The sequence below is a fragment of the Tinamus guttatus genome, unplaced genomic scaffold (assembly GCF_059628265.1).
Source record: "Tinamus guttatus ecotype Peru unplaced genomic scaffold, ASM5962826v1 Tinamus_guttatus_pri_ptg000306l, whole genome shotgun sequence".
NCBI lineage: Eukaryota > Metazoa > Chordata > Aves > Tinamiformes > Tinamidae > Tinamus > Tinamus guttatus.
Window position 1 is genome coordinate 965,362 of NW_028288840.1, and position 8,587 is coordinate 973,948.

Here is an 8,587-nt window from a genome sequence, read left to right on the forward strand (position 1 = left end):
AGTCTGTTGCACCGAAAGTTTAAACCTTCCTCTGATGTGGTTTTTATAGCTTTTTAAAAAAAAAGAAAAAAAAAAGAGAAAAAGTGACACGCCAAATAGCTGTGTAATATACAACTTATCCTTACTGCATTTTACTTTGAGGTTTTTTACTTTTTCACTCAATGACAAAATGGAGTTTTCGGAGTAGAGTTGTGAAGTTGCATGCAGACTGTTGCTATGATACATATAGCTATTAAAATGTGACTTTTGAAACAAAAAAACCTCCCCAAAGCAGTAGCTGAGTTACAAGTTCAGGGTTACAGTAATTAAATTTGGCATTTTACCTTGTAGGATTGTGTGGTGATGGTTTTCATTTGAAAAAAAAAATAATACATATATAAAACAAGTTAATTCGGGATCTGAGACTGTTCTAGCGGGAGCTTGTTTAAGAAGAAAAACAAAAGTTGTTTTTAACGCGTACTGTGTAATCTTGTTTCAGATCGGTCCCCCACCATGACTTTATAATTTGCCACTTAGAAATCAGTGGACGGTGGCGCATTTTGATGTTGCTGCATTATCCTTTAAAGACTTGAGCAGTTGTTGGCGTAGGAGGGCCCTTGTCCGAGCGCGACGCGGTGTATCACGAGCAACAGCTGACTGTAATGGTGCACACCTATCTCTGTATCTCCTTCGGCTAGCTACAGTTCGGGGGGTTTTATGTGCTTTGTAACCTATTACACTAATAGCAGCAGACAATCGGAGATGTCCAAGGAGACCTGACAGCTGCCAATTCATGAAATAGAAGTGTAATACGGAAGCCTTCTTGAGGGTTTTTGTTTTTGTTCTTCTTCCATTAAGACTGGAATCAAGCTTACATGTAAACTATCAGTAATTTAAGTTTCCTTTTGTGTCATAAAATGTAAAACTGTCTAATTTGAAAAAAAAAATGTAGGTTATGAAAAATAAAGATTTAGGCACTGTTGAATTCCTGATTTTTTTTAATTAAACTCTTCTTTAGCAGTATTTTTCATTACTCTGTCTTATGCTCCCATTTTTGGAAATCATATTTCTGATTTTGGGAAAAAAATTGTAGTTGGGGGTACTGCTCAGCACAGCTGCTGTAGCCATCCAAGCCTGCAGAGCAGCAGCAAAGACTGATTGCAGGAGAAATACCTGTCTTTAATAGATAATTCTGACTAAGTTTATATATATATATTATATATACATATATATATATATAAAAAAAACTGAAGTGGTATTTATTAGAGATTATTAACCTTGTTAACCTTGTTAATGTTTTCTGCAGGTGCTTAGGTAAGATCCTAATTTACTCTCCATTGTGGGTTCAAAGTCAGTATTGGTGTTGTGTGAGTGGCTCTTGAATCCAGAGATGTCCTGGGATTATTTTGGGCTTTAGATTTAGAGGTTTTTACACCATTATTCTGTTCTTGTCTGTAAGAAAATTGCTTCTTGCATGGTCTCTAAGCAAAAGACCCCTTTGAAAGTACTTTCAAACCTTTTTTCTTTCTTAGGTTTGTGCCTTTCAGATGTATTTTGCAGAGTTGAACGGTGGACATCAGCATTAAAGCGCAAATAGTGTATATTAAAATGAATGAAAGCATCTTGGAAACGCCAGGACTTTGCTCGGGCTGGATGTCCCACCAGCCTCCGTGCAGGATGGGCTCCTTGCTGCTGGCGCGGGGCGGCGTGAGGCTGTCACTTGTTACACTCTAATCCTGGGGCTTTCAAAACTAAGGGTTTCAAGTCTTTAAAGTGCTCTTCCTTCACTACCTTCAAAAACCTACAACCCCTTACTCTGGTGCTTATCATAAGCTGTCTTTTATGGGCATAGAAGTTAGAGAAGAGATTGAAGTTTGCCTGGTTTAAAGGTACAGTTAGAATTAGTTTCATTTCTCCTCTCAAAAGGATAAGCTGTACATCCTTATGAAGCTCCCATGCAATCCGGTATCTGTATAAAGCTCCCCTGCAATCCGGATACAGGAGCTCAGTGAGTTCCTGCACCAGGGAAACTTGATCATCCCAATCTCCTGTGTAACTCTGTGACCAAATTAAATTGGCCAGATAACAGCAGGGCTCTTAATAAGCAAGGTGACACGCAGAAATTGCTGTTGTTAAATGTAACAGGCTTAACCGTAGCCTGTGCGGTGCTCATTGTGCGTGCGGTGCTGTCCCCGCTCAGTGACACACAGGCACTCGTTAAGGTTGCAGGGTCATATTGGAGCCTGATTTCCACCATGGGGAGAAGGGAGGAGACAAACGGTGTGGGTTTAGCCTTACTGATACTGGTGGCACAGCTGGACGTATAAGCTGTAAATGTGCCAGATCTTAAACTTGTTTCCTGACAATGCTATCACAAGGCTGGGGGTGGGGGAGTGGGCGTCTTACCTTATGCTCTCTTCCCCCTAACCTACCTCACTTAAATCCTTGTCAGTTGGAAGAGCCAACTGCTTTGTGCGCTTGTGTTAGGTGCTTAGTGTGGGAACAGGTAGTTTTACATCCCGTTCTCTGCAGGTAGCAGCTGTCCACGGAGCAGTAAATCTGCTGTGACGACGAGCACTCGAAGGGAGCACGGGATAAACGGATGGACCTGCAGCTGTAAAACACAGTGATGCTGGAAAGGTCTCTGAAATCAATGTGTCCAGATGGAATTATGGATGCCTAATGTCTATAAGGTCTCACAAAGCGGAGCTGAAGGCATAGGAAGCTCTCTGTGTCGGATAGCAGCCTGGGCAGGAGCGGGGGATGCTCGGTGGGCCTCCTTGCCTTGCTCTCTCCCATTTCCAAGCTTGTCAGAGCCTTCCAGGAGTTAGTTCTATGGGTTGAAGCACAGATGACAAACCTCTCTGTTCTTGCGTTTTATCTCCGTCTTTCAATTGCTCCCTTCGGGTTTCAGGTTGGCAGCGTACAGCATGGACTAGGTAGCGCTGAGCACGTGTGAGGGACCAGCCTGCGGCTCCCTGTGCTCAGTTGTGTCTCAAGGGCTGCTCCCGCAGCAGAGCAGCATGGCCGAGAGGGAAGAGCTTCTGGAGAAGAAGACCTGCTTTCTAAATGACGCTCCCTGAGCACCTGTGTTATCTATGGATGGACTTGCCTACATGGTCTCTTATCCTTCCTCAAAGGAGGACTGTGATTTCTATCCCCTTTCCCACTAGAGATGGAATGCGTAAAACTTCTAGCCATTTTTCTCTCTCCCGGTGTACTCTCCTTTGCTAGTGAGGCAGTGCTGTAATGCTCGAGACCTGCATCACTTGGGGTAGAGGGCAATGGATGATCCTTCCTGCTACGCGTTACACCTATTTGCAAAGATGTAAGAGGTGCAGCATCCTGTAACACTTCAGTTTGAAGCAGATTTTTTGTCCTGCTTGTCAAAGGGAAATTGATGCTCAAAGGAGAATTATCTTGACACTGTGTTCTAGTTCTCAAGCATTAGGTTCCCAGACTAACATATGCAATAAGTTCCAAAAAGTATCCTCTATGTTTGAATATTTGCAGCTGTTGCTGGTTTCCTGCTGCTTCTCTGATACCAAGTTTTTCACTTCTGTTTGCTGCAATCTGTGTGCTTCCTACATGCTGGCACTTGCCAGCTCCAGCCTGTCCAGTGTAACTCACAGGTCTGCTGAGGAAACACTCCTATACACAGGCTATAGCAAATAAAAAGGAAAAAAAAAAAAAAAAAGGTGGAGAAAGCTACTGATTGAGATAGACGTTATAAGCAACTGATTTACGGAAGTGATGTGATTGTTTGGACTGACAAGTAAAAGCCTTCTTGGTAGCAAATCTTGTTTCACATAAACCTTTGCATTTTGCTTCTCCTTTGAGAATGCCTCAGGTCAACCACACTGAAGAAGCTTTGCAGCCGTCCTGCCTACTAACACTTACCTTCACCCTAGCCTAGGAAATCTATACGCGGAAGCGCGAGACTGCATGCATACAAATGGGATGCCAGGTTTAATATGCATAAAGCTTAAAGCTCAACAGAACAGGAGATGTTCTTAGGAACTGGTTCTGAGCTCCTTTGTAGAGAGGGGGATGTAGGTAGCAAAAGTTCCCAAAGGGGAGGTAGAAATGTACAGCAGAGCTGGAGATAGCGAGTCATACAATGGAGCACTATGTGCTGTAGCTGAACGCTGAAGTTTGGGCTGTTGTTTTGGAGGTTTTGACTACTAGACATGTTAACCCTTTTTGCTGCCACTTCAAGCTGTAGTTCCTGATGAGGATTGCTGTTTAGCAGTGAGAGGGTGAGCTGCTGAAGTTTGTATCAGTGGCCTCGATGTAGCAAAGATTCATTTTGTTGGCCTGGATGTCACTGACTTGATTTGACAGGCTGCAAAAAGGGATTGACAGGAATCTCATGAAGTTCAACAAATAGAGGTGCGGAGTTGTGCACCAATCCAGGTGGGTGACCACCCGCCTGGAGAGCATCTCTACAGAGAAGGACTTGCGGGTCCTGGTGGACACGGATGAACGTGAGCCAGGAACGTGCTGTTGTGGCACAGAAGGACAACAGCCGCCTGGGCTGCATCAAGCAGAGCACTGCCAGCAGATAAGGCAGATGATCCTTCCTCTCCGCTCACCACTGGTGAGACATATCTGGAGTATCGTGTCTGTGCTGGCTCCCCAGTATGGACACGGAGTTACTGGAGCAAGTCCACAAACATGGCAGAGGTCTGGAGCACCTCTCACCTTCAGAGAGAGGGTGGGAGAGCAGAGACTGTTTAAGCTGGAGAAAAGGCTTGAGTAAATCTTATCAATGTGTGTAAATATCTGGTGAAGAGGAGTAAAGAAGATGGAGCTCAGTGGGGCCCAGTGACAGGAGGAGAGATAATGGGCACCAGTGAAACACAGGAAATCCCTTTAGACATAAACTTTTCTCTTACTGTGAGGGCGACTGAACACTGGAGCAGGTTCCCAGAGGGACTGTGGAGTCTCAGCCCTTGGAGGTGCTTAAAATCTAACTGAATAATGTCCTGAGCAATGCGCTCCAGGTGACCCTGCTTGAGCAAGGGGCTGGACTCGACAATCTCCAGAGGTTCCTGCCAAGCTCAACTGTTGTGCTGCTCAGCTGCCAGCTGGGAAGGGAATTGGCCCTGCATTGTGTTGGCTGCCAACAGAAAAAAGTCAGATCTTACTGCTCACTTTGTAATCCTAATTCCCAGTGAGTTCTACCTTGCTTCATCTCTTCAGAGATGGAGCTTGGCTCCTCGTTTATCAGTAGCTAGTTTTCAATACAGTTTGTTTTGCCATATTGTGAAACAGCAGTTCAAATTTAATGCATTTTATTAACAGTGTTTCATAGCTGTCAACAAGTGTATGATGAAGGTGAATCTTCTGAAGAACATATTACCAAGTAGCTTCTCAGGCATCTAAATTACATAACCATACCCGAATAAGTATTTTTCTTCTAAAAGTGGTGATATTTTTCCAATAACAGTTCCCTAAATTCCAGGTAGCTGCTTCACTCCCATGTCTAAATGGAAGCTAAGTTACTTAGTTATCTGTTTCTGAGTTTTGACTGTTTCACAGCATTAACCATCACTGTCCTTTTAGGAGCAAAGCTGCTGCAAAAAAGCTGCTCCAAGTACGGAGGGTCAAGAACTGATATGAGATATCAGCACTTTATGGCAACACTCGGGACCTGCCACTGTTCCTGCGGAATAACTATCAAACAGTCTTCATGTCTTGCTACGATGATGTGGTGTTTGCACAAAGATGGGGATCTTGCTGTTCGTTAGAGAAATTCTGTGAGAGAATATCCTGGCACAGAATATGTTTGTCCCTGAGTCCTAAGGCCTTGGGCAATCCTAGTGATGGAGCAGAATGAATAGTGTGACCTACACCTGCCTTCAGGCATCTGGCAGCGTTTCCAGAGACACCTCAGAACGCTGTCTGGCTTTATTCTGCAAGAACTGTTCTTACGGGAGGATGTATAGATTTATAGGATGAGAGAGAAAAAAAATCACTTCCATGGGGCAGGATTGATGAAAAATGAGCTTTTTGGCACTCCTTTCTAGCCCTTCGGCCATTGTCGCTCTTGCCAAGGCCTCTGCTTAATGGCCTCTATCGTAGAACACCAGGATCAAAGTGCACTAGGATCCTCTAAGCTTCAAAGCAGCAGCGTGTTCCACATTGTGCCTGGTGTGAGGAGGCACTGAGGCTTGGAGAGGGGCCAAGGGTTCGGTGCAAAGACAAGGAGGGCAGCGACGAGTGCAGAGGGCAGTATCCCATGCATCTGCCTATATAGTATAGTGCCTATAGTATCTGCCTATAACTGCTTTGGGAACCTGACTGGGGTTGGTACCTGCAGCCTTTCTTTCACAGAGCTCCAACAGTGACAGCTGCTCTAACCAACATGGCGGTTTAAAAACATATACATATATATTATAGAAATATATTGTAGTAAACAGAAACAAAGCCATATGCAGGGAAAATTGGTCACCAACAAGGTGACACTAAGGCCTCTCGCACTGCGGAAACATGAACACTGCGACTGCAAGACACTTGGCTGTTTTGATGTTTAAAACAACAACCCCTAAAGTTTTGTTGGTCTCCTCTGCTTATAATTTCCCCACATCTGTCACCCATGGCTGCTCTGTCAGACAGAACAGGGCCTCAAACTGGATCCAAGCTCTACATGTGTGCACATGCACACGGTGTTTTTATACTATTCTGTGCCTTCCCATGGAGGGAACTCTCATCCCAAGCAATCTAGTCTCATGTGGTGTTGATTGTACCCTGCTCCAGGACTTCTCCTCTACCTTTCTTCTGACTGTCTACGTTGCCTCCTCCTGCAAAGTGCTCCTCTTCCCAAGCCCCAGGGCTGAGTCCATTTAGGACAGCAGGAAAGCACAGGGGAGCACCGAATAAAAATCCAGTTTATAAAAAATATCGTAAGTAATAGTATTGGTTTGATTAAAGTTAAAATAAAATCCAGTTTATAAAAAGTTTTGTTAAGTAGTAGTGTTGGTTTGTATTTAGCTGTTATTTAATCCATTAGAGTAAGAGAAGCAGACAATTTGTTAATGATTTATAGTGTCTTCACTGTTTTGACCCTTGTTTCAGTTGTGTTTATTATGGAAACCAAAGACTGTATCTTCTGACTTAAGAGAGATTTTTGGCCAAAGATGTACTGTAGTAAACTATATCTACAAATGCCTCTGACTACATCTGAGGATACTTGGCTCAATAGGGAAGTTGCTTTCTTGAAGTGTTTTCCTTCAAGGACTAGGGAATTAGCCCTGTCTTATAAATACTCTTCTAGTGCATTAAATCATTGACAAATCCATTGCAGCCATTCCAAACTAATTTGTCTTAAGTGGGCATCTGATGACTCAGTTTATCTGGATTTAGTCTTTTGGATGTGGCTCAGCTGCTCCGTTCAAAGCAAATCATCTGGATGCATCTGCTGTTTCTTACTCCCAGCCCTGGTCTGGGGCTCCATGAAAGAGGGTCAACCTAACTCAAATGAGCTCATGTATGACACAGATGAAGAACACACAGGAGGTCAGTTACTTCAGTTTGACTGTTCCCGGGTGGGAACTGAGTCTAAGCCCAGAGGTCTGTGGAGAAAGCATTATTTTTCTGGAAGTATTGCTTTCAAATGAAATAGCCACCGCTGCCTTGTCAAATCAACTAAGTATTTCCCAGTCATTCTTTTTCTCTAAGGCTATCCTTGGAAAAGGGGATTGGTCAGAGACAGCAAACTGCCTCACTACTTTGAGTAATGCCTATTATTGAAGTTGTTGAGATTTGTCATTAAGTTATAAATTACCAGTGTCAATCATTTGACCATGGTCAAATTATTTTTTTCCAAAGAAAGAAAACTGCAAATAAAGATTCTTATGGTTCCTTCTACATTTTGCTATATTTAAGCCATTCTCCAATTACGCAAATATTCTTGGGCATAAATTGCATAGCAGCCTGGAAACGGAGCTTTTTGCCTTGCTTTCCGATGGAGAGCTTTACGTTCTGCTTCTCAATCTACTTCTCAGCAGGAGGTGCACAATGAACTACATGCAAGATGTCAGCTTCCCCTGAGAGGGATGCCTAAACCATGCATAGTTAGTGATGCAAAAAGTAATTTTACGAGGCACTTTGAAGAAAAATCTACAGTATGTTCTCATATCCAGATATCAATAAACGTGATGCATCACACCATCTACTATTAGATCTAACCTGTACTGCAAACATTTTTTTAGTTATATTTTAGAAGAAAGCATCAGTTCGTGCTTCAACTAAGTATTAGAAGGCTGTTTGTAAAAACACAAATTCAATGCTTTCATGCGCCATGGTTTTAATGAGTTGCCTCTGTTTGAGTTTCTCTTGCACTTCAGTTAAGGAGAGGGTTGGCTCAATAGATCAGTCCGCTTAACCCCGTCTCGATCTCTGTGTTGGAAGAGGGGTTAGAGCTGTGCTGTTGGGCTCTGGCTTGGGACCATTTCTGTGCCCTGGGGAAGAATTTGCAGGCCTCTCCAGGCTAATGATCTGGACTGTAATTAGGCTTGCTAGACGATCTGAGCTGACCTGTTAAGAGCTCCCTAGGGCTCCCTAAGTTGTTTTGGGGACCAGATGGAAGTCAAATGGCTATGGC